We start from the raw sequence: 25543 nt of genomic DNA on the forward strand, positions 1-25543 counted from the left end.
GTCATCGTGGCGGTGAAGTACATGGACATTAAGGAGGAGGGCGGCCCTTGGGAGCCCGCCTGGCTTGATTCGCCTCGGCCCCTCCTCCCTCTAGCCGCCTTCGCCGCCTTGGTCCCTTGCGGCCGACGGCGCCCACGGGAGGACCCCCTGCATCGTCCGCTGTGCCCTCAACCTCCTGCGAGGCAACCTCTTGTGCGGCGCTGCCTGAACCGCCCCCACTAGACGAGTATTGTCCACCTGTCGTGTGCTTCGTGCGCTTCAAGGTCGAGCCCGTGCTGGACTGGACACCGCCGACCCACCTTGCCTCGTCTTTGACGACCTCCCAAACATCGACATGTTTGAATTCTTTGCCGGTGTCGTAGAAATAGACTCGCAAAGCCGATCTCAGAATGTCGGCTCCCGTGCCTCCGCTTTGGTAATGAGTCACTTCAGTCTTGTAGATGCCGCATAATTTTTTGACCTCTCTGTCGACTCGGTCAAAGTGAGCGCGGAGCATCTTCAATGTGCGGCGGCGGGACCCCTTCGGCTTAATCTCGTTGTAGGCCTCGGTGACCTTTCCCAGAAGCACTTCCGGGTTTGTTGATTCCCGACGATGGGATCGTACGAGATGCTGATCCAGGCGTTGTATACGGCCATCGTGTACTTGCGGCTGTACGGATGCCGGCCTACATCCTCCTCCTCCTCCTCGGCCGCCTCCGCCTCTTCCTCCACTGCGTCGAATGCCCTGGAGCTTCCACCACCTCGTCCTCCTTCCAGAGTGGGTTCATCCGGATAATCCTCCCTAATTTGGGATAATCCCTGCGAATACCTCGGGGCGGAGGGACGAGCGTATGCATCCACATCAAAATGGGGTGGTTGGTACCCCGCCGGCGTCGACGAGCCTTGGGTGCCCAGCGTCGATGAACCGGAACCCGAACCACCCAATACATTGTACATGCCCCCAGTCGCCAAACGCGTTGATGTCAAACCCGCCGGAGCCGCCACCGCCAGAGTTTCCGTCGCCGGACATTTTGTGATGAAAATAAAGAAAAAACGGTCGAAAACGGTAATATTACAGTTTGATTTATTATTTTTTTATTAAATTTAAATTTTTTTTAAAAAATGATTTATTGCATCAGCGTGGCGAAGCCCACTCGCTGTCCAGCGAGTGGGCGTCACGCGTGGCGCCAGCGCGCGCCACGTCACGGTGGGACGGGCGCCTCGGCGGGATAGTGACGAGACGGGACGCTGCAACGCGTCCCGCGTCTGTCTCATCTCGGAGGGACGAGTTAAGAGACACCCGCGAGATGCGTTGCGAGTGCTCTAAATACAACATGTCTAATTGGTTCAATAATAGATTACCAAGACGTAAATGTATGATAAGATATCTTAATTTTAGATAATTTATGAAAATCTGTAATTAATAATATGTATGTTTTCTGCCTAATTTTTTTATAGTACTACTATTAGGTAATTTTGACCTAATTATTTAATAATGTGGAAAGAATTGCAATTGATTGATCTCAAATTAGTTGGAAGTACTAATATCCAACTAATAAATCTCTTTTATGGAGCAATAATTATTAAACCGTATAACGGTTTATGGAGCAATAATTATTTTCAAATACTTACCAAGAAGGTCAAGAATACTTCAATGATGACTTCAAATTGATGGGTCAACCTAAAAAAAGTAATCAAATTAACTTGTGAGCCAGAACACAGACCAATTTCATTTTGTTTTTAAATTTTAAAATACTAAAAATTCAAAAACTAAAATAAGATTGCAACTACAATGAATATAGTATAGATTAAAAAACAAGACAATGATAATTCATACACTAAATTAACTTCAATTGTTACTCATCCAACAAATTCCTTCGATTAGGTCTTGATGGAATTGGAAGTAAATTCGTTCCTTCATTTTTTAATATAGTGCGTACCGATTACCAAGTACTAGAAGCTTGTATTTTTATGGGAACATTAAACCTAACATACATTATCACATAACAATTTAAAACTACCAAAATAATTCCAATATTCAATTTTCTATACATCAAAATTAATCTTCAAGTCGTAGTTATCTAGTACTACATCACCGTTTTTAAAGATTGATGATAAAATCGAAATCAAATCAAGCAAATAAAAACTTGTCTAGCCTTATCCTATTAAAACTCTTAATTTCTTAAACAAATCAATTTAAGTAAGTAATTAGGACGGATGATGCTTGGCATATTGGCATGTAATGACAAAGGGGTTGGAATGATAATATAAATTTGATTAATTGTGACATTTCTAGTCTATCACCTCAAATTGAATCTAATGAAATACAAAAATTTCATACAATAAAATATGTTTAAGAAAACGTAACACTTCCAAACAAGCCAATTCCATCCTCTGATAGCAATCGATGAAAATGATAGTGAGAAATTGGAACACCAACTACAATCCATGAATGAACGGATACATGACATTAATTTTTTCACACTCCAAATCTCAACTTAATTCAAATTCTTGAAAAATTACTTAATTCCGAATTTTTCAAATTGGCCATAAGATAACATAAAATAGAGAGATATCCGTCAAACTTCAAAAATTAAATTTCAGAGTTAATGTATTAGCTTTATAATACAGTCCAATATTATGGTGTTATCACAAATAATATTGTGTGTGTGAGAGAGAGAAAGTGACAATGCAAATATGATGAGTCATATTAAAATAATATTTGATGGATTATGAATAAGTATTCACATGGTTCTCGTGTTGTACCTTATCTTTTTAGCATCCATATGTATTTTTATATTCGCTTTAAACGAATCGATGGATATCATTTTGGTTTTAGAGATATGGTTGTGTTTGTTTACTAAGCCTACAATATGGAGCTCTCTCTAGTCTTCCATTTTTCTTTATATATGGGACATGGAATATCTTTCTTGATGTCTACTTATATCTACACACTCCCACAATGTCTGCTTATATATTTATTCTCATGCACACTAGCAACATGTTGCTCATTTTCTAGGATTCTTTATGTTTAGTTCATTTTCATTTTTATGGAATTTTTTATTGTACTACTACCTCACAATTATTAGTACTTAGTAGCTACTTTAGGGAGGGGGTTTGCCTGTTTCGGTTCTGGTTCTGCGGAAAGTGGAACTATAATCGACCCAACTAATTGGGAAATGGGTAAGTTCTGATTTTGTTCAAAATCGGCATTTTTTATAGTTTTTTCAGGTTTTCAAGTAAAATTTGGTTTTTCCCTAATGGTATGCATTTCGAAACGGTTTTGATTAAGATTTTGAGCCGAATCAAGTCGTATCAACTATTCCAGTTTAATCATGTATTAGCATATTTTTATGCAAATTTCATAAAATCAAAGTTTAATTTATTTATTTTTCCTTTTAACTTGGAATGATAAAATTTATGGACACTCATAGCCAAATATGTAGATAGGTATCGCATATATAATTATCGAGAAATTGATGAGTGTTTGAATGTATGCTTATAAGTTGATGTCGTTGTAGTGGACACGATGCATAATAATATCTAAATAAAATGCTGGTCCATATCTAAGGGAACTTAATTACTCCACTTATTTGTGACAATTTGGACCTACACCCCACTTCAACAGTATACTAGTACCATCGTCTATATTGAATTCCATTTTTTAAATAAATAAAAACTGCCAACTTGATCAAATAATGCAAAATTTGTCACATACAGTTGACCAATATTGGAACATTTGTCATATCATTCGAGTCTTTATTTATTCGATGGAATTTCCAAATTAAAGTGTAAGTGGACTTATTTGATCTGGATTCTAAGTTTTAAGCCTGTGGACTTATTTGATCTTTAAAATATTTATGTATTTCATTTATCCACTATCGATAATCTTGATTCTATAGATACGAAAATTAATGAAAAATTGATCAAGTGAGAGATAAAATAAAATTCTATCTAACTTACGAAGAAAACTACACCGTTCGGTGAAAAAATATGAATAAAATGTTGTTTGTAGGCTACAAATTAAAATTTTATGATTTTTGTAATTGATTTATGAATCATGGAACGAAACAGAATTTAATCAAACTTAATTAATTTTTTGGTAATGTGGCAAAATATAAAACATAGAATACACTAACAGATATTTGACTAGTCATTAAATATTATGTTAATGTCATTTGTCAGGCATCTAAAAAACATCGAAAAGGTTCAGTGGATGCAGTAATTCATTTTTCTTAAAAAGAAAAAAAGACTTTTTGGAAGGGGGCTCAACAAGAATCTACAATAGGTAATTATTCCACAATTCTTGTCTAATTATATATTCTTCATTGCCTTTTCTTGACAATCAAACGCCTTTATATACTCTAAATCTTTGTAAAGTAAATATTACTACTAATTAAACAATAAATATAAATTGTTTTTCCTACATAGTTTTGCAGATCTACCATGTTATTATGATGTATTCCTCCACGACTTAAATGTGCAATTATTTAATTGAACAAATCTTGAAAATGATTTGGAACTCACTCTACTACAAACATAGAGTGATATGCCGGCATGACTCGATGATATTGTAACGTGCTCAAAGTCAAAAGTCTAAGCATACACATCTAATTATACATTTTCCGACAATATTCTGAAAATTTAGTAATTAATTATAATCTTCGAATACCCAATTTTACCAAAACTCTTCGAATATTATTCCCACATTAATGGAATCATTTCATTTATTGCACTCATTTTCAAAAAATGGTATGGAGTATAATATAGAGAAGAGTCTTATCTACAATATTTTCTCTCTTACTTATCTAACTATTTATAATTATTTTTCTAAAATGAGTGCAGAAAATGAAATTACTCTACTATTATGGAACGAATGTAGTATTAAATTTTATCATGCTTCATAATTAGTTGTTGCATTGGAAAATTTATGGGTCTTGCTAAATTAAGCCCAACTTCATAACAAACATCCATTAAATTTCAAATGCTACAACTAATAAAACAAATTTTCTAAATAATGTATTTGTTCTGTAGCGTTGACAAAAATTCACCGGGCCTTGTGTTGGGCTGGGCTAGCCCCTCTAAAATGCTCAAAGATTCGATGGGCTTGATTTGGGTCAGGCCACCCAGATTCAAAAAATTGCTCTATAAACAACAATTACCATCGCCAAGGCCCAAGAGCAATTCCAATAAAAAGAGAGGTGAATTGAAAATGTATATTGCTCGAAGGTATATTTTCTATTTATCTTCTTAAATAATAAATATACTTTTTTTTAAAAAAGTGTATAACATTCTAATTCTCAATTTTCTTATCGCCATTCCCAAATGAATTTGCTCTAACCGGAGCTCAAGCTAGATAAATTCAACTGTTCCATTTATATTAGTTATTTAGTTTCAGTCCTAGATTAATATATACTGAACAATACTACTAGTATTTTGTAAAAAAAAATATGCATTTGATCGCTTAAACTTAAATCAATAACTCCATACAAAATAAAATGTACTAGATACAACTTAATTATTAATAAATAGTAATAGTAGTATAAAATGTTTTATTCGGAAACTATTATAAATTTTTTATTAAATTCTTTTTCATCCTTCTATAATTATTGTTCAATTTTTATATTTTTGGTAATGAATCTCACTCACATTTTATTACTCCAATCCTCATATTCTAAATGACATATTTTCCTTTATTGAGTATCTCATTTGAAATGACATATTTACTAAAATGAAAACACCACCTCATTTTTTTCTTACTTTATTCCTTCTCAATTAAAATGTCATGTTAGTAAAAAATATTCTATTTAAAATAGAGCAGAATAAATATACTCAACCTTTTCCATTCACACTACATTATTCAAAATCTGAGTTGCCAACTATCGTTTGAGGCAAAGAGTAATAAATGCCTTGCAAAAAAACACTATATATCTGTTTGTATCACTCACGTCTAATGCTAGCTTCTTCACTGTTGTCGTCGCGCCGCATCATCCCTCCGCTCTCCACCACCGGCTGCACCAAACAGCCCCTATCCAGCTTCATCGCAATTCCGGCCGGCCGTCTTCATAAAGCCAGCTCATTCGCAGTCGCGTTGCCTCACCATTCGCTGTAACTAATGGTCGACTTCCACCACTCGCCGTCAAGGTCAAATCCGAATCTTCCCCAATTTATAAAGCCCTAATTTTTAGACCAAAGCAAGAGTTGATCACTCAACATAACGTCAAATCTTTAAAACATGAAAAATGAGAATGTGTTTTGGATATCGGAACAGCATGCGTTTCTCGCTACTTTCTAGTGTTTAGAAACTTTTAAAAAAACCTAAATTGCGTTTGCCTTTGCTTGTTCAGTTGGAGCAGATCTTTGCCTGCAAAACGCAGAATGCTTAGACGCCGTTATTCTTTTTCTTCTTTGAATTTTTGTTTATTGAATTGGAAGATCAGTTTTTTTTAATGCATGTTCATCAACCTGTGGGCCATTGATGATTGATGTATTTGATGCTGCTGAACTCATATTTTCAGTTGAATTGTGCGTTTCCGAGGGAATTCAAGATATATATGGTGAATGAAGTATGAAATGTTTTAAGAGATGGAAGAATGCATATTGTGTAGAAAGCTGCATGCGAGTTGTTTGATTAATTTTCCTTTTATAAGAAAAATTCAGTTTAGTTTTTCAAGTTTGGATTTAGAATCCTCTTTTATTTATCTTTTGTGTTTAGTTTTGCAGTTGATCTAAATGTTTATGCTAGGCTAGAATCTTGGCCATGCTCTAGGAAGGCCATTTACGCTCGATTAGTCCCACATTATCATGCAATGTGTTTATCCGGTGTCGTTGAAAATAGCGGAAGCGTGTTTCGTTTGATCACGTGTTGGAGGATCATCAAGCTGTTAAGAATGGTAAATAATTGATTTATATGAAATACTGGTATATCAATCTGCTCGATATCATGGCAATTGTGATCAAATCCCTAAGTTGCGCCTATATGTTGTATGTTGTGAGATCGTAATAACGTTTCCCATACATCCTGGAACTTTATTGAATTTTTCGAACAATATGGCCATTTGACATTGTTATCATTCTTTTGTCGCGTAGCGATATCATCAATGTCTAACCGTTGCAAAGATATTCTTTGTCGTTTAGCGTTTACTAAGATATTTGGTGAAACAACTTAGCAGATGCATTAAATCATAAACTGATTTATTTAACTAGGATCTTACCTTAACATGTAATGTAATGAACCATCAAATTTCATTTACTCTACATTTCATTGTTGTCTTTGCAATAGTTGTCTCTTGTGAAATTCATGTAATTAACATTCTTGACGGAAGCTGTTATTCTCTTGACAGAATCTTAGGGATGTCAGCTCAAGTTACACCTGCTAAGAGGTAAGAAGTGGAAGGAAGTTCCAGAAATCAGAAGCTTTAGGTTCTGATATTGCACCATTTAATGCATCAACTAGACAGGTTATAAGAGTATTTTGCCCAGCTTCCAGAATTCGCGTCATTACTGGAAAAGATGGCAGCATCATATCTCAACTAGGCCAAGCGACTGGAGCAAAAGTCTGCGTTGAGGAAAAAGTCCCTGAGTGTAATGAAAGAGTCACAACTATAGCAGCTCTAGATAAAGCTAAGGAAATGGTAAGCGGGCAGGTTAAGGATGAAGACAGGGAGACTAAAATCCCTGACTCTAGTGAGAACCCCGAAGAAGATGGGGATGGCAACAAAGAGCATGGTGTTCGAGTCGATCACTCTAAATTAGATAAGGACAAAGAAAATTCAGTTGTTCAGAGAGCTTTGTTAGCTGTATTTAATAGAATGGCCACGGCTGGGACAAAGAAAGGTGAAGAAGAAAGAAAAAGACCGTTTTCACATGTTAGGCTACTTGTCTTCCCTGGTCAAGTAGGCCGTTTGTTAGGAAGATCTGGCAGTGTGATGAAACAAATGACATCTGAAAGTGGAGCGGTTATACAAATTCTCCCAAAGAATAACGTGCCTTCTTGTGCATCTTCTTCTGATGACCTGGTTCAGGTACTTGTATTTAGTGCATCCATTCCCTTGTGTGCATATATGTGCGAAATGTACTTGAATATATTTGTCAGTTACAGCATGATGCGATGAATGCCATTTAGGCAAATTTGAGATATAAAGCCATGAGTAAGATCAAGATTTAGGGTTGATGAATTGAGTGTATTTTGACATCTCATTCTCTTTTGCAGATCTCTGGTACTCATGATGCCATCAGGAAAGCTCTTCTATCTGTTTCCCAGAAACTTCTTGAGCGTATTCCTAAGTATCGGGATCCTTTCCCAGTCAACAAGCCTGTTGGCCCGTCGTCTCATTCCTTTGGTGCTCCTCGGCCGGATAGGTTTCCTGTGGTTATAACTTACCGGGTGCTGTGTAATGAGGAAAAGGTGGGTGGTGTAATTGGAAGGGGAGGTTCTATTATCAAGGCTCTTCAACATGAATCTGGCTGTGATATCAAGGTCGTAGCTAGTACAGGCGAAACAGAAGATGGCATCATTACCATATCTGGTCCTGCTGTATGGTTTTGATTCTTTATTTCTTTTGTTTACATCTTTTACATTTAACATTCTCCTTCCTTCCTTGTACTTTTCTTGTAATAAATGTAAGGCGAAAAATGATGTTTGATTTCTATATTTGATGTAGCACCCAGATGATGCAGTGTCTCCCGCACAAGATGGCGTTCTTCGAGTGCAAGCAAGAATATTTAGGTCTGCACCAGTAAGCAAGGATAAAAGCTTGGTTGCAAAACTCCTTGTCTCCTCTCATCAAATAGGATGTCTTCTTGGTAAAAGTGGTTCAGTGATTTCTGAAATGAGAAAGTCAACTGGAGCTTACATCTGCATTCTGAGTAAAAACCAGGTTCCGAAGAATGCATCGGAAAATGAGGAAGTTGTTCAGGTATGCATGACATCCCATCTTATCTTCAGTTCCATCTACTTGATGGAGAGTAGGGCTTTTGTGTAAATGTAACCTTTATTTTTGCTTCTGTTCTATGCAATTCTAGGTTAGAGGAGACCATGGAGCAGTTCAAGAGGCTCTTACAGAGATAACATCAAGGTTGAAGAAGAAGCATTTCCCCCATCCAACAATTAATTTTCCTCCAGTAGGCGGCTTCCATCCACATGATGATCAGCAACCTGCTACCACAAGCACTACTGTGGAGGTTGTTGTTCCAAGCTTCGCTTTCCTGCTATTTACGGAGATGAAGGGGAATGCCTGAGTCAAATTCGTGAGGTATGCATTGCTTTATGCTCAACAAAGCATAAAATAGCATAATTCCATTGAATGATCAATTATGATCATCCAACGATCAAGATCTATAGGCTAGACTGGTTTAGGTTAGGTTCCGTTTGGTATACGGAATTGGAATATATGAAATTCAATTCCAAATCTTTTGTTTGGCAAAACGAAATAATTGATATGGAATTGAATTTTAAAAAATTGAATGTTTGCAGTGTGTGTGTGTGTGAATGTGTGCAGTGCATGTGTAAGTGTGTGCAGCGTGTGTGTAAGTGTGTGTGTGTGAATGTGTGCAGTGTGTGTAATTTAATAAATATTTGGAATTCCACTACTTTTGATATGAAATTCAAATTGCGGAATTGGAGGATTTGGAAACACTGGATTTGAAATGAAAGCTCCAATTGCACACCACCAATTCCGTGTACCATTACTAAAATTAGGATGGTTTTATTTGATCATTCTCCTATTATCCTATATATACATGTATATTTTGGATAGATGAATTGGCTCGTAGGACGAAGTTAGAGCTCACACCTACTGAATTTTTGTTGTGCTTTGTGTTTTCTCTTGTCAGATTTCAGATGCAGAAGTTACCATCACCGATCCTAAAGACGGAGCATCAGAAACCATGATCATAATCTCCGGGACTCCCGAGCAGACTGAGGCTGCACAAAGTCTGATTCAGGCATTTGTAATTTGCGAAATGGAAGCCCTAAATCGTTGTTATATATCATGGTATTCCTTTTGTTCTTCAGAGACAGTTCTATGCTTTTACTATATTATTATGAGTTTATGACCTATCACTAATATGTACTCCACCGTTCCGGATAATTTGTCTCATTTTTCCATTTCAGTCCGCCCCACATAATTTGACCAATTTCACTTTTTACCATTTTTTATAGTGGATCTTATATTCCACTAACTCATTCATACTCACATTTCATTATAAAACTAATACTCTCTCTGTCCCATTAGAAATGAAACGTTTTTCTTTTTGGTCTGTCCCATTAAAAATGAAACGTTTCTAAAAATGGAAACAATACTCTCTACTTTTTCTTCTCTCTTACTTTACTCTCTCTTCATTAACTCACAAAACAACACTACATAAAATCTCGTGCCGAAAAGTAAATGTTGCATATTTAATGGGACAGAGTATGTAAAAGTGAAACTCACATTCCACTAACTTTTTCAACTCATTTTCATTACATTTCTTAAAACTCGTGTTCCTTTTTGTTCTTCAGAGACAGTTCTATGCTTTTACTATATTATTATGAGTTTATGACCTATCACTAATATGTACTCCCTCCGTTCCGGATAATTTGTCCTATTTTTCCATTTCGGTCCGTCCCACATAATTTGGCCTATTTCACTTTTTACCATTTTTGGTAGTGAACCTCATATTCCACTAATTCATTCCTACTCACATTTTATTATTAAACTAATATATAAAAGTAGGACTCACATTCCACTAATTTTTTCAACTCATTTTTCATTACATTTCTTAAAACTCGTGTCCGGTCAAAGTGTGACTAATTATCCGGGACGGAGGGAGTAGTTGTTTTTCAGAATCTACTACATGGATGGTGGTGCAAAGTGATACATACAAATTTACTGAAGTCCAAAACATCAACCCAACCTCTGTTGTTTCAATGCAAATTATCCGAACCGAGCTTCCTATCTGCTCCTGCTTGTTTATCGTGTCTATTTATCTGCTCAATGCAAATTGAAACGCAACGAATTTTAATGCACAATTAGCTAGAAAAATGTTTCCTAAAATAAAAAAGTCAGTACATAATTTTGAGGGACAGGCCAAAATGGAAGTAGTTGTTATTTTTAAAGGACGATAGTTTCTTTTGTGCTACCTGATAGGCTCCGATGAGATGGACAGCGATGCACACGTTGGCAAAGTCGATCAACCAGAAGGACTCGTAGAAGCCGAATCCCGTAAGGAAGTTACCGGGAGCGTCATTTCCGAAGGCGGCGTAGCCGAGGCAGCCGCAGAGGACGTAGAAAAGGGTGGTGGTTGACACACCTACAAGAGAAGCCTTCTTCATCGCCACATTTTCTGGGGGTGGAGATTTCAGCGTGTCCTGTTCGAAGCTCATTTAATGGAATGAATGATAATTATTGAAAATGTGATGAGTAATTAAGATTGAGATAAATTATCCCATATAAAATTGATCGTTTCTTTGACTCGTCTCCCAAAAATTGGCCTCTAGGATTAACCTACTAGTATTTCAAATGATCTTTAAATGAGATATAATTTCGGTTTCTAAATTTCAAATATTGAATAAAATATTCATATTGCGGCACCTCCAAAACCATATAAAAAACAAATTTTAAAAAATATTGAATCTTAATTAAAGACTATTGTATAGGCTGTAAAGTGTGTGGTACATATTTATTTATTTTTGGGTAAAAACACATGACAGTGAATGAGGATATATCTTTAAATTTGTATATTTGCCATTATTGGAAGTACATAACAGATATGAGAGCTACAGGTGACATGTGTCACCTATTTTGTATGTTTCACTTTATAATATTTTTGAACTTCTTCCATATTAAATTTTATTTTTACAAAATAATGTCCCTTAACAAATGTACCATTCACAACCAAAAGAAAAGATAAAGAAACATGAGTCACACAAAATTCAATCATGAAGCCGAATATGTTGAATGTTTTTGACTTATTAACCTCTAGAAATCAATTTAATACATGTGGACAGCACATGAAATTATATAGGTTTGGTAGGTACTATAATGTAATCAAACATCTTGATATTTAGGAGCAAAATTAACGTGAAGAAATGTTATATAGTTACGTAATTAAGTTGGATTGAAATAATTGGGAATGAAAAAGAAACTTGCCTGGATTTCAATCAGGATAGTTGAAAAGGCATAGGCAAAAGCAATGTCTCCAATGGCTTGAAAGCTTTTCCACACCTTTTCTGAGCTGCTTGTGTCCACTCCTACTCTCGTTCCTGTTAGGCCTGTCTCCACATGCCCTCCACCACCTATTTTCCAAAAAAAAAATATCAATTAAATTAATTAATTTTGTATAATAAATTTTGAAATTATGTAGTTTTTGTTAAAACAAATGGTGTCAAGGGATATCGATGAAATTCAAACTTATAAGAGCATCCGCAGCGGTGGCGACGACATTCAAACTTATAAGAGCATCCGCAGCGGTGGCGGTCGTCGCCACCGCCGTCCGTGCCAGCGGCAAGGAGAAGGGTCGCCGCCGCTGCGCTCGCGCCGCTGGCACGGCGCTGCTCGATGTATCGAGCACGTCCGTGCCAGCGGACGCACACGTGGCGGCACGGGATTGGGCAACGGCGTAGCCGTTGCATTCAAATTTTTTTTTAAAAAATCGGTATTTAATTATAAATAATGCTAAAAAATAAAAAAAAATTTCCAAATCCCAAAAATATGGTCGTTTTTTTCCAGTTTTTTCTGATTTTTTTTTATTTTTTATTTCCCAAAATCATCTACAAATACACACATTCATCACTCATTTATCACATCAATTCATCTCTCATTCATCTCTCATTCATAATTCTTATACAAACTATCAACACATTCAACCTTCACTCAAAACATCAAATGGATTTCACTCATCTCATGGCGGAAGCGGAGCGCGAAGAACAAGAATACTACGAACAACATCGTGCCGAGGGCGACTAGCTTCTACGACGAGGACGAAGCCGGAAGCTCAACAGCGAGGTCTCCCCCACGCCGAGGCGAGCATACGACGGTTGGCCAGAGGATCGAGACAAGACACACAATGCGCGATACTCGAATCCACAATCAACTACAAGAAGACCTAATCAACCACATGTGGACGAAATTCGGCAACGAGTAGTGGTTTTTTTAATTTTTAGGATTTTAATTATGTAATGTTTAATTTTATTTATCATTTGTAATATTTATTGTGGTTTTTAAATGAATTTTAATATTATGGAAATGTTATTGTTTAATTGAATTTTAAATTAATTGTGCTCGTCCTTGCGGAAGAGCACAGTTGTGGGTGTTGTGCTCTTGCCAGAGAGCAGGCATGAATAGTACCGCCCGGGCCCACAACCGTGCCGCTGGCAAGAGCACGGTTGTGGATGCTCTAATCTCTCAGTTATAGCCGGTCACATTTAGTTAGGATAGAAGAATGATTTTGACCATGCTAATGTTCTATTATTAGGATGTTTCTAATAGGCTAGTGGCGGATCCAGAATATGATTTTGGTGCACATATTTGCTAGGGTGAAAATGGTTTCATTTGTATGACGTCTTCTTTAATTATTTCTACAAATCAAGGCAGCCATAACGTTTTCAGCCGACTCTTAAGGGAAAATTATGACCTCTTAACTGCTTCTCAAATAATTAGTCACGGCCGATTCAAATTCATAATCGTAAATTAGCCATCATAGAGTGACTCGAGGTACATTTTGTTGGTTTCTGGGGATTACAAGAGATAACAAAACCGGGCGTAATACAACCCAAAAGAAGAAATACAGAAGATGAAACTGAACTACAAAGAAAATTACAGAATTCGAAACAGTAACCGTGAACTAAGTTTAGCCGAGTCGAGGAGGCCTCTTCCCGCAAGACGAGATACGCCCCGGTAGTGCTCTTCGGTTTGGCGTGTCGTCCCCAAAGGTAAAACGGCTACGTCTCTATTGATGCAGCACCGCAATCAGTAGAGCTCCGGCGAACGGGGTGGAGGAGAGAGCAGAGCTTCGACAGAAAGACAATGCAGAGAGAGGGAGAGAGATTATGATGCAGAATGCTTGTATGTGTGTCTCCTAATGCAGTGGTATGGCTAGCCTATTTATAGGCCAAGCCACCATGCAGGGTCAACCAGCCATTGAAGGCTCATCATGGCAATTCGTAACCGACGTCGGTTACAGGCGTGTGGCTGGAGTGTGCCACCCGTGTGTGGAGCGTGTGGATTTCTCACGTGGCAGCCGTGACTGTGCCTCGCTTGACGACGTGTCAAGCCACTTGGATTGCTGACTCGGCGGTGGTCTAAAAAGAATAGTTTGGCCCAAGCACCAAGCCCAAAGACCACCCAAGCACCAAGCCCAAAGACCACCCAAAGACCAATTGCCAAGATCAAGATCGAGATCGAGATCGGGATCGGCATCGGGATCGGGATCGGGATCGGGATCGGGCCCGGGCCAGAGGCCCGCGGCCCGCGTGTGCGCGCGTGTGGGCATTTTCACCCATCTTGGTCCACTATAATTATTAAGTAACATAAAGTCACTTAATTTATACACATTAAAAGATGTGTTAATCCTCCAATGTGGGATAATTAACACTAGTTAATTATTCCCTAATCTCCAACTCCAAGCTTTAATTAAAAGTTAATTATGCCCAACTTTAATCCACTATTTCTCACTCACCGGAAATCGGATTTGAGAAAGTGAATATACTACATTTATCTACGTAAAATGTAGATCGACACTATATCATTTAATTTCACAAAATTAAATGTCTCGTCACATTTATTATTTGGTCAAAATCCATTGACCGGGCATATTTAATCCATGATTTTTACAATCTCCCACATGAGTGGAAATAGCCAAATGCATATGCATGCAGACACAAGCTCAACCCTCGAGAGATACATATAAGCATAAGGATAGGTAGTTGTTGACTTTGAACCCTCCATAGTCGACACCATCGGATACACAGGCGGCTTAGTAGCGCGATGCTTTGAACTAATCTCCTACGGCGTGCACCGAGACAATGGTGTTAACGCTTAAACACCTCAACCTCATCCGTTCTCACGTTTTGTGTCCATTGCGGTCTTGGACACCACTTTGGATTCATAAGTGCGTTTTATGAAGCGACCACACTTCGCACTTACATAGGTGATTCTTAGTCAAGTACCTTGACATACTTGGTCTCTTTGAGAATTCCATCTCTTTGAGATCCTTAAAAACCATTAAAAGTCATAGACTTAACCTTTACCACTAGGCAAGTTCTCCAACACTCTATTGCTCTCTAGGGAATAGATATAGTTTGAGGGTTTTTCCATGAACTCTCATAGCTTAGTTGTCCCTTTGAACCAAGTTCTTGGGATCTCCAGTCATCATGGTTGGGTTACCACTATGACAATTCTTTAGTTTGTGGATTTCAAACTCATTCCCTCTAGCAACTTATTCATTTGATCACGGTTTAACCCTTTGGTTAGCGGATCCGCTAGATTATCTATTGACTTCACATAGTCAATTGTAATCACGCCAGTTGTGATCAAATGTCTCACGGTGTTATGTCGTCGACGTATATGTCGAGACTTACCGTTATAGAAACCATTGTTTGCCCTTCCAATAGCCGTTTGGCTATCGCAGTGGATTAGCACTGGTGGCACTGGCTTAGACCAACATGGAATATCTTCAAGTAAGTTCTTAAGCCACTCGGCTTCCTCACCCGCCTTATCTAAGGCAATGAACTCCGATTCCATTGTTGATCGGGCTATACATGTCTGTTTTGTGGATTTCCACGATACAGCACCACCCCCAATAGTAAAGACGTATCCACTTGTTGAAAGTGAGTCTCTATTATTGGATATCCAATTGGCATCAAGTACCGGGGGTATCTCGAGAAGTGTAACCCAAGATTTTGAGTATGTTTTAAATATCTCAAAACCCTCACAAGAGCTCTCCAATGCTCTTTGCTTGGATTGCTCGTGTAACGACTCAACTTGTTCACGGCACAAGCAATGTCGAGTCGAGTGCAATTAGTTAAATACATAATGCACCCGGTGACCCGTGCATACTCTTCTTGTGCAACGGGCTCGCCTTTGTTTTTGCTCAAGTGAACGTCGAGTTCAATTGGAGTCTTAACCGGCGCGCCATCATAGGCTTTGAATTTATTCAATATCTTCTCAACATAATGTGATTGTGTTAAGATGATTCCATCATTCGTCCTTATAATCTTCATTCCAAGGATTACATCGGCTAGACTCATGTCTTTCATGTCAATGTTTCTCTTTAACATGACCTTTGTATCGTTAATTACTTGAGTGTTGCTACCCAAGATTAACATATCATCAACGTAGAGACACACTATAACATGACCGTTATTAGTGCTCTTGATGTAGACACATTTGTCGCACTCGTTGATTTTAAACCCGTTTGATAACATCACATTATCAAACTTCAAGTGCCATTGCAATGGCGCTTGTTTCAATCCATATAGGGACTTTACGAGCTTGCATACATTTTTCTCTTGTTCAGGTACTACAAACCCTTCGGGTATAGATTTCATCTTCTAGTTCACCATTTAGAAACGCGGTCTTTACATCCATTTGATGAATTTCAAGATTGTGCAATGCAGCAATAGCGAGAAGCACTCGTATAGATGTAATCCTTGTTACAGGTGAATAGGTATCGAAGAAGTCATGTCCTTCCTTTTGTTTAAAACCCTTTACTACTAGTCGGGCTTTAAATTTATCCACTGTTCCATCGGCCTTAAATTTCCTTTTAAGTACCCATTTGCAACCTAGAGGTTTCGCACCTTCAGGTAGATCTACCAACACCCAAGTGTGGTTTAGCAAAATTGAATCAATTTCGCTTTGAACAGCTTCTCTCCAATGCAGCCCGTCTGGGTCAGAAAAGGCTACTTTTATCGATGTTGGTTTTTCATCCAACATGAAAGCAATGTAGTCAGGACCAAATGTTTTTGGTGTTCTGACTCTATTACCACGTCTTAGTACTGTATCTTTTGGATCGGGTCTTGCACGCTTGCGCGATTCAGGTTCCTCATCCGCTGATTTAGAACTAGTGGTTTCACCCTCCACTGGTTTAGAACTAGTGGCTTCTTCCTCAATTCTTGTCTCAGAATTGGTTACGACTTTTTCTGTCTTTGCAAGGAAAAGTATTTTCGAGAAATACGGCATTCCTTGACTCAATTGTTGTCCCTACTGTTATAGTCGATATTTCAGACTTGTGAACAACAAATCGATATGCACTACTGTTAAGTGCATATCCAATGAAGATGCAATCAACCGGTTTAGGTCCGATTGTAACTTCTTTGGGCGGAGGAACCATCACCTTTGCCAAACACCCCCACACTTTGAGGTATTTGTAGGATGACTTCCTTCCCTTCCACAACTCATAAGGAGTAACATCTTTTCCTTTGAGATGGATCTTATTCAAGATATAGTTAGCTGTCAAAACAGCTTCCCCCCACATGTTATGTGGTAATCCTGAAGTTAGAAGCAGTGCATTCATCATCTCTTTTAGAGTTCGATTTTTGCGTTCTGCAACACCATTAGATTGTGGTGAATATGGAGCAGTTGTTTGATGAATTATACCACTTGCGTTGCATAACTCCTCAAACGGGGCTACATATTCGCCTCCTCTATCGCTTCGAATCATTTTGATTTTACAACCAAGTTGATTCTCAACCTCGTTCTTATAATTTTTGAACGCTTCTATTGCTTCATTTTTACTTCTTAAAAGTTTAAATGTAGCAATACCTTGTGCAATCATCTATGAAAGTGATAAAGTACTTTTCACCACCTCTAGTTTGCACCATCTTTAAATCACATACATCCGTGTGAATTAATTCAAGGGGTTTTGTGCTTCGTTCAACCGAATGAAACGGCAACTTAGTCATTTTTGCTTCAAGACAAATTTCACATTTATCTTGATTATCCACTTCATTAGCCTTTAGTAAATCTAAATTTACAAATCTTTTAATGGCTTTTGAATTTACATGTCTCAATCTACAATGCCACAAATTTGAAGACTCGGTCAAATAAGAGGAAGTAGATGCTTTATTCTTATTAGCCAATGGCTTTGGAACACGCAGTGTTGCTACACTAAGCTTGAAAAGTCCATCGGTTACATAACCTTTTCCGAGGGACTTCCCAAACTTATACAATGCAAACCTATCGGATTCAAATACAAGTTTAAAACCCTTATTCACTAGTATTGATCCTGAAACTAGGTTCTTCCGGATGTCCGGAACGTGCAGCGCATCCTTTAAGGTGATTGAGACGACAGACGTCATCTTGAGGATTACATCACCAACTCCGAGGATTTCAGACGAGGCTTGATTCCCCATGTTTATCTTTCTCCCTTCAACGTTGTTGTAGGTGGAGAACATACTTCTATCTGCGCAGACGTGTGCAGTAGCGCCGATATCAATATACCAGCCACCCTTGTTATTGTTAACAAGGTTGACCTCTTCAGTGACCACAGCAATGAGGTCGTTATCATCCCAGTCCTTGAACTCCTTCTCAACGACGTGGGCAGCCGGCTTCTTCTTCTTGCTGCGGCAGTCTTTAGCAAAGTGGCCTGGTTTGCCACACTTGTAACAGTCGCCTTCAAACTTCTTTGAAGGCTGCTTTCCCTTCCCTTTGTCGTTTGGACGGTTTGGGCGAGGGCGTTTGTTGGAGGGACCGCCCCGCTCCAACAGGTTGGCTTTGGCTTCATTTGGGGTGAATCCCTTAGCCTTTTGGTCGCTTTTGCGCACATCTGCCTCAATGCGCAACTTCACGATCAAGTCTTCAAAGGTCATCTGCTTTCGCTTGTGCTTGAGATAACTCTTGAAGTCCTTCCAACTTGGAGGGAGTTTGTCAATGATCGTGCACCTTAGGAACTTATCGGGCAAGGTCATCCCTTCAGCCACTAATGAGTGGATGATCATTTGGAGCTCTTGGACTTGCTCCATGATGGGTCGAGAGTCGACCATTTTGTAGTCCATAAACTTGGACGCTACGACCTGTTCAGTCCCTGCAGCATTATCTATGCTATATTTCTTTTCTAGGCTTTCCCACATTTGTTTAGATGTGGTTACATTGGAGTATACATTGTACAAACTATCATCTAATGCACTTAGAATGAAATTTTTACAAAGATAATCTTCTTTCCTCCAAGCTTCGTAGTCTGCCATGGCAATGGGGGCTGTGGTTGTGGCTGCATTGCAGGTGTTGTGGGAAATACATTAGTAGTAGTAGTAGTACTATTAGTGATTGGGGTTGGGATTTGTATTGGAATTGGGATGTTGTTTTGGTCGGTGAGTTTCTGCAAAAAGGCGATCACTGCGGCGTCTTTCTCCGCGGCGATCGACCTTTTCTGGGCCAGGAAATCGTGCTCGCGGTTCATCCTGGCCATCTCCTGCATCCGCCACGCCTCCTCCCGCACCACGCGTTCGTGCTCGCGGCGCTCCAGCGTGTCGAGGAACTTCCGCTGCAAATCCACCTGCTTGTGAACCACATCCGTCATCAGTCTCTGGAAGAAATCCTTCCATTTCCTCCAAGTTTTCAAGATCCCTTTCTGCTTGCAGTCTATATGCATTTACCAAATGCTGAACCCTTTCTAGTTCAGCCATCCGATCGCCGTACCGTTTCTGTAAAGTGTGCTCAAGATCCTTCCGCTTCTGAACCTCTTCCCTGAGGTTGCTGATCCTGTATGTTGCCGCCAGAGTTTCTTGCTTACTCAAAGCTTGGGAACATTCTAGCTTGAAGGTTGTCTCCACTTGTGCCCAAAGTTTGTTACACCTCATCTGATCAGTCAGAAACAATCTAAGTTAGAAATCGGATATCCAACACAATTAAACCTAAATGCAAACCAAGAATAAGAAAAAGATACTGAAATCTGAACACCAATGCAAACAAGCTATAGATAGTGATTTCCATTCATGCATCATGCGACCGATACTGTCCGATCAACAAATATCATAAACCCTCTCATGACTGTCAGCTACTAGAGTTTCTGTATATTTAGGCAGATAGAGAGTATGGAAATTCATTTTATATACGTATATTTTTTTTTTCAAAGTTCAACGGCCGAAGGGAAATTACACTGCACAAATGAATTCAGAAAGCAAATCATGAAGAAGATCATACCTGATAACCATTAGTTAGAACTTTAATCTTCTGCTCATGCCGTTGTGCTTTTTTAGTCTCATTGTCCATCTTCTTCTTCACATGTTCAAATTCATTCTGCAGGGAGGCAAGTTTCTCCGCATGGGTGGCAACACTTGCTAGACCGAAGCCATCACGTGTAGGGAAGTACATCATATCATCTAAGCATGTTTTATGTGCTTCCACATAGCCTTCAAAAGATTCATTCTCATGGCCCATAGCAACACGCAGATATTGGACCTCATCTTCTATTAGTTTATCTGCCTGCATAATCAGATAATCTTACTTGAGTGCAATTCAATTTGTTTTAAGTTATACACAACAAGGAAGGACTTGAGAGTGACAAAGATATGAATGAAAGACCCAGAAGAAAACCACCTCTATACAAAAATAATTTCAAATTGCTTACAAGAAAATCAATATAAACTTAGTAAGAAGTATATGAAACGATTTTTCATCTCCAGAAAGCCGTCAAGTCATCAACATAGTATAACATAATTCTGCAAACTTACATAAATAAATCAATCAAACATTTAAAAATTGCCACAGCAGCATAATAGCAAACATATCACAAGGATCTTTAAGTATCTAAGCATTAAAACAGAAACGTGAGATCAGTTTGTGCCACACAAAAGGTGTTATTTCAATGATTTAATTAACTTATTAGATAATAAAAAGCAAAATATTCACAACAGTAATTTTAACAAATGTTCTTGCATAGAAAGCAAAAAAATCTCCAAAGTCAACTCGAAACCCCAACAAAATTCAAAGTGCACCAGAAAATATATCAAATATACGATTTGAACTGCATACATACCTCTTTCAGCTCATCTTCTTCGAACTCATCAATTGTTGGCACATCTACAGAATTCCCTTTTGCAGCACGTTTTCCACCTTTCTTCTTCTCCTTGGTTGCTTTCTCATCCAGGGGATATTTTACATTATCATGCTCCAGTAAAGATAAAAGCTATTTTCTTACTAATTCATCAGCCTGCTCAACTAAAGTTAATGGAACAACGGAACTCTTGTCTTCATCAGCTCTCATCAAAGTGTTTCTAATGAGGTCCAACGAAGCCACAGTAGGTCTTGGCAGCTCCCTCTGCAGTACTTTTGACCTTTTCTTGAGTAATGCTTGTTGCCTTGCTTCTTCCTAGGCCTTCTCTCTAGCAATTCTATCTGACATGTCTTCCTCGATCTTCTCTTCAGGTTCTTCATCCTCTTCAGCAAATGGTTGAATAACTATCTGGTAGTCATTCTTGGGTTGTGGGAGATTTTTCAGACTAAAAATGAGTTCCTTTTTTGAATCAGACTGTCTCAGTTTGGAACTGTCATGCATATCAATATCTTCATTTATGCGCAACTCATCCCTCATTGAAGTTCCTTTAGGAGTCAAACCAACAGCATATACATCACGTGTGGGTGTCATCCCGATTCTGGGAGTGAGACCTGGGCCTCCAGGAGTAGCAGACGGAGTCATTAGAGGATTTGGTGTTGCAATATCCTTTTTCTTCGGAGTCACCCCAGAAAAGTCTGAAGGGTGCAGCATCGGATTATCACCACCAAGCAATGGAGTCTAAGACAAAGTCAATCTCCGCTGGTTCTCTGCTTCCATCATAATAGCATCCTGTTTGCCTGCAGGAGTCCTTTGAAGGGTTCTCCCTGGAGTGAAGCCATGTCTCGGAGTCTGGGCATAACTTGCAAGAAGAGCACGTGTTGCAGCATTTCCTTCTGTAAGTTCTTCATTTCCAAGAAGATCACTAGCACTTCCCATCTTAGCAATTGCCTCCAACTCATGGTCAGGAATCTGTGGGGCTGGGAGATTTAACCTGGACCTTTTTCGAACTGGCTCAGGATCATTGAGTTTATTTGCTTGCAAAACTGCAGACGGAGCATCCTGCCTCTCTGTTATTTTATTTCTTGCGATGTCCTGCTTTCTCAATCGAGCTTCTTTGTCAACTCTTCTTTCACCTTCCAACTCCTCAATCGTTGTTGGAAACTTGACTAATTCAGCAGGCCGATCTTCATCAGCAATATCATAAAAGCCAGGTGGAGGTTTCTTTTCAAAAGGAATTTCAGCATTGTAAGAAATTCCCCATCTCTTTCTCTTCTTATGGCGAAGATTAATTCCAGCAGCTTTAAGCTCTCTTCTTTTCTGCAATGAAGCAAGCCTCCGAGCCTCTTCAAGCTGTTTCTCTCGGGCTTTCCTTTTTGCCTTCTTACCTTTAGTGTTGGCTAACCGAGCCCGAGCTTCAGACAGCATCTCCTTTTCATCTTCATCCATATCTACAGGATCAGGACGAGCAGGCTTCGATTCCGGATTAGGATCAATCTCTCCAGGGCGCAATTTTCTCGGGTCATCAGCAGGTTCATAGTTCTCATCCTTGGCTCAGGCTGCATCCAAAAGCTTTTCATATCTCTCCAAGCAATGTGATGGAGTACGCCCAACAATAGGGGCAATTGTCCTCCATTGCGTAGGCATCAGTTTCGCCAAATGCAATAACTTCTCATCTTCTTCTCGGGTCCACTCAGTCTGCAATGCCATGGAAGGAAGTGGTTCAGTTCCGAATCACAAATGATGAAAGCTATCGACATGATAAAGATGAAACTATAACATTCAAGAACATTTCTTATGCACAAATTGTATACTACAGTACAAGATTCCTAAATTGGTTTTCCACATGAAATATTTCTATTGAATGTGCAACATCTGAAACAGATAATATAACATAACCAACAGATTATGAAGGATCAATGAACCCTAAAATCACATCAAAAATTAAATAAAAAAAATGAACATATCAGAATATTGCAGCATACCTTTTTGATTGAGGGATCCAGCCACTCATACCAGCGGGCCTTGCACTGTTTGGCCAACTTCCTGACCAACAGAGAAGAAATTATGGCCCATTGATTCTTCCCATATTTCATAACAGAAGCCTTGAGAATTTTATCTTCCGTGTTCTTCCACACACCTCCCTTTATCATAATCCTCATTTTTCCGGTGAAATTTTACTACAATGGACTAATACGAAAAATCAAAGGGTTTGTTTAATTCTCCTATCAAGTTACTCTCTCAATTCTCTCAATCCAAGACTCAAGTCAGATTATTTCGTCAAGTTTCTGCGAAAATCAAACGCTCTCAATTCAAGTTTATAAGCTAATTAGTTGGGTAATAATTAATTGGATTCTCTTCACGGTTACAATTATGAGAATCATAATTACAGTTTATATTACTATTATTTATTTTTAATTAGTTATTTACAACACTTATGTAACGGAGAAATAGAATCTAATTTAATAATAATTCCGTGCAAAATAGTTGTTTTTGTAAAGAAAAATATAACAAAATAGGTCTTTCATCATGAATTTAATTAGCCAATTTATTCATATTTTTTCTCAAATAAATAAATTATATATATTTTTTAAGCATTTAATATAATTTTATCAATAATACTTTAGCCAATAACAAGTTTGTCAATAGTACTCCTACTAATTAAATGTTTATAGGTTAAAACGGTTACTTTAAAAAAATAAGTAGTTTTTTTATGGTGTTCTTTTAATTTTTTAATTCAACATTTACTTCTATGAATTTTTTCAAATAAAAGTCTATATAACAGTTTGTGAATTTTTTAAACGCGCTAGAGTTTGTGAGGTATTATGATATATGACATTTACCTGTAATCTATGTAGGCTGTAGCTGTAAAAATTCCATAGAATAATAAACTGGAGATAACAGAAGAATCAATACAGTCCTTTTTTTTGGCAGAGCTTCTGAAATCTTACTTCAAATTAGAGTAAAAAAAAATAAATATGAGTGATTAAGACACCTAAAATGTGACAGAATTGCAGCAAATAATAAAAAACTTATGACATAAATTTTCACTGCTTTAATACCAAATGCAGGTGCATTGCATTGCATATATCAACCACACTGAAATTTTAGTTGGAGACCTAAAACTTACTTACTTTCATAACACTCCTTAATGAGACATTATGTGCAAGAAGATGCATACACAGACACACACACACACATATATACATTTTGTGTGTGTTTTGGGTAGCAGAGTCATAACTGTTCACAGTAGGTTTGGCTAACCTTTAGCAATGAATGTCCGGAACCATACCGATGAATATGAAGTTCAAGAACCAAAATCAAAGCATTAGCTCGACACCTCAAAATGTACTAATTGTATGCGAAAAGGGAAGATTCGAGGAGGGCACGAAACATGTTCTTGGATCTTGTTTGCAGCAAAATTTCCACATAACAAAGGATCATGTGATATTGAATTGAAAGAAACTGGCTAGACGAGCTAAGCAAGGCGTTTCTTACCTTAGACATCAAGACGTTCATACAACAAGCACAAGGAATTCAAATGCAAGCTGAGGAGCATAATATTTAACATGAATCATCATATGATCAAATATATATGCAAGATTGGTGATCTGATCAAACTTAAATGTCACATTATTTGGTTGGCAGATGAATTGCACTTAATATGTGAAATTCGAATAAACCTACTGCGACTTCATCGACAATAAAGACTGCACAAGGCATCAAAATACACCGGGGGGAAACTGACCACGTTTGTTGTTCCATCAGCAAAAGACAGACGATGTGAACCAGCTCCGTTCTCCTCTGTGATCCGTCAAACCACAGAGAAAAATCAAAGTATCCTTCTGTTTGAAACTATAACACCAAATACCAAAAAAACCAACAAACTTGCTCATTGACATAACACCAATAAAGGGGAAAAATTGGAATCTTTGTTAATTCACTATTGTTTCAAATACTATCAAACTGAAGATAAAGCTCAAGCCTTTTTATGAATCATCTCACAACAAATGACACCTAAATGAAAACGTTTACAATTAGATTTATATTTGTTGGAAAGCAGCAAGCACCTTTCTTTACTCAAAAAGGTAAAGAAACTAAAAGAAAACTCGCCACTAATCAAAGCCCAAAACATCATTATTAAAAAGGATATAGCTAACATAACCAACCAACCAAAAGAATTAGGAAAAGGGAAATGAAAAAAAGAAAGCATAAACTAGATACCATCATCATCAATTAGTCATTATCATAATTTCAATTCAAGTACAGTACAATTATCTTTTTTTCTTGACTTACAAAAGATAAATACACAAAATCTATGTATACCACCAAATTCCAAAATGCTCCATTTCCAATATCTTCCACTCTGCATTGGCAAAACCTCCTATCTCCTCATCAGCTCTCTCCAGGAAAAATGCTAAAATTTCCAAATGAACTCTTTTCTCATAATAGGTTAGCCAAAAAACTTTAAAATAGGAAAAATAAATATAAAAAATACAGAAGAAAGAGGTCTAATAATTATAAAGAGTCTCCTTTTTTTCCTTTTCCAATATTTTAGAGAACAAAAACACTGTAAAAAATATGCCTGGCTCCAACC

At 38.0% G+C, this 25543-nt stretch overlaps 2 pseudogenes; one reads left to right on the plus strand and one right to left on the minus strand.

Annotated features, from left to right (window-relative positions):
- Positions 1 to 5932: 5932 nt before the first annotated feature.
- On the plus strand, positions 5933 to 10087 carry LOC121792291 (annotated as a pseudogene).
- Positions 10088 to 18985: 8898 nt separating this feature from the next.
- Positions 18986 to 24937, minus strand: LOC121753915 (annotated as a pseudogene).
- Positions 24938 to 25543: the final 606 nt, after the last annotated feature.

This window comes from Salvia splendens, chromosome 1, assembly GCF_004379255.2.
Source record: "Salvia splendens isolate huo1 chromosome 1, SspV2, whole genome shotgun sequence".
NCBI lineage: Eukaryota > Viridiplantae > Streptophyta > Magnoliopsida > Lamiales > Lamiaceae > Salvia > Salvia splendens.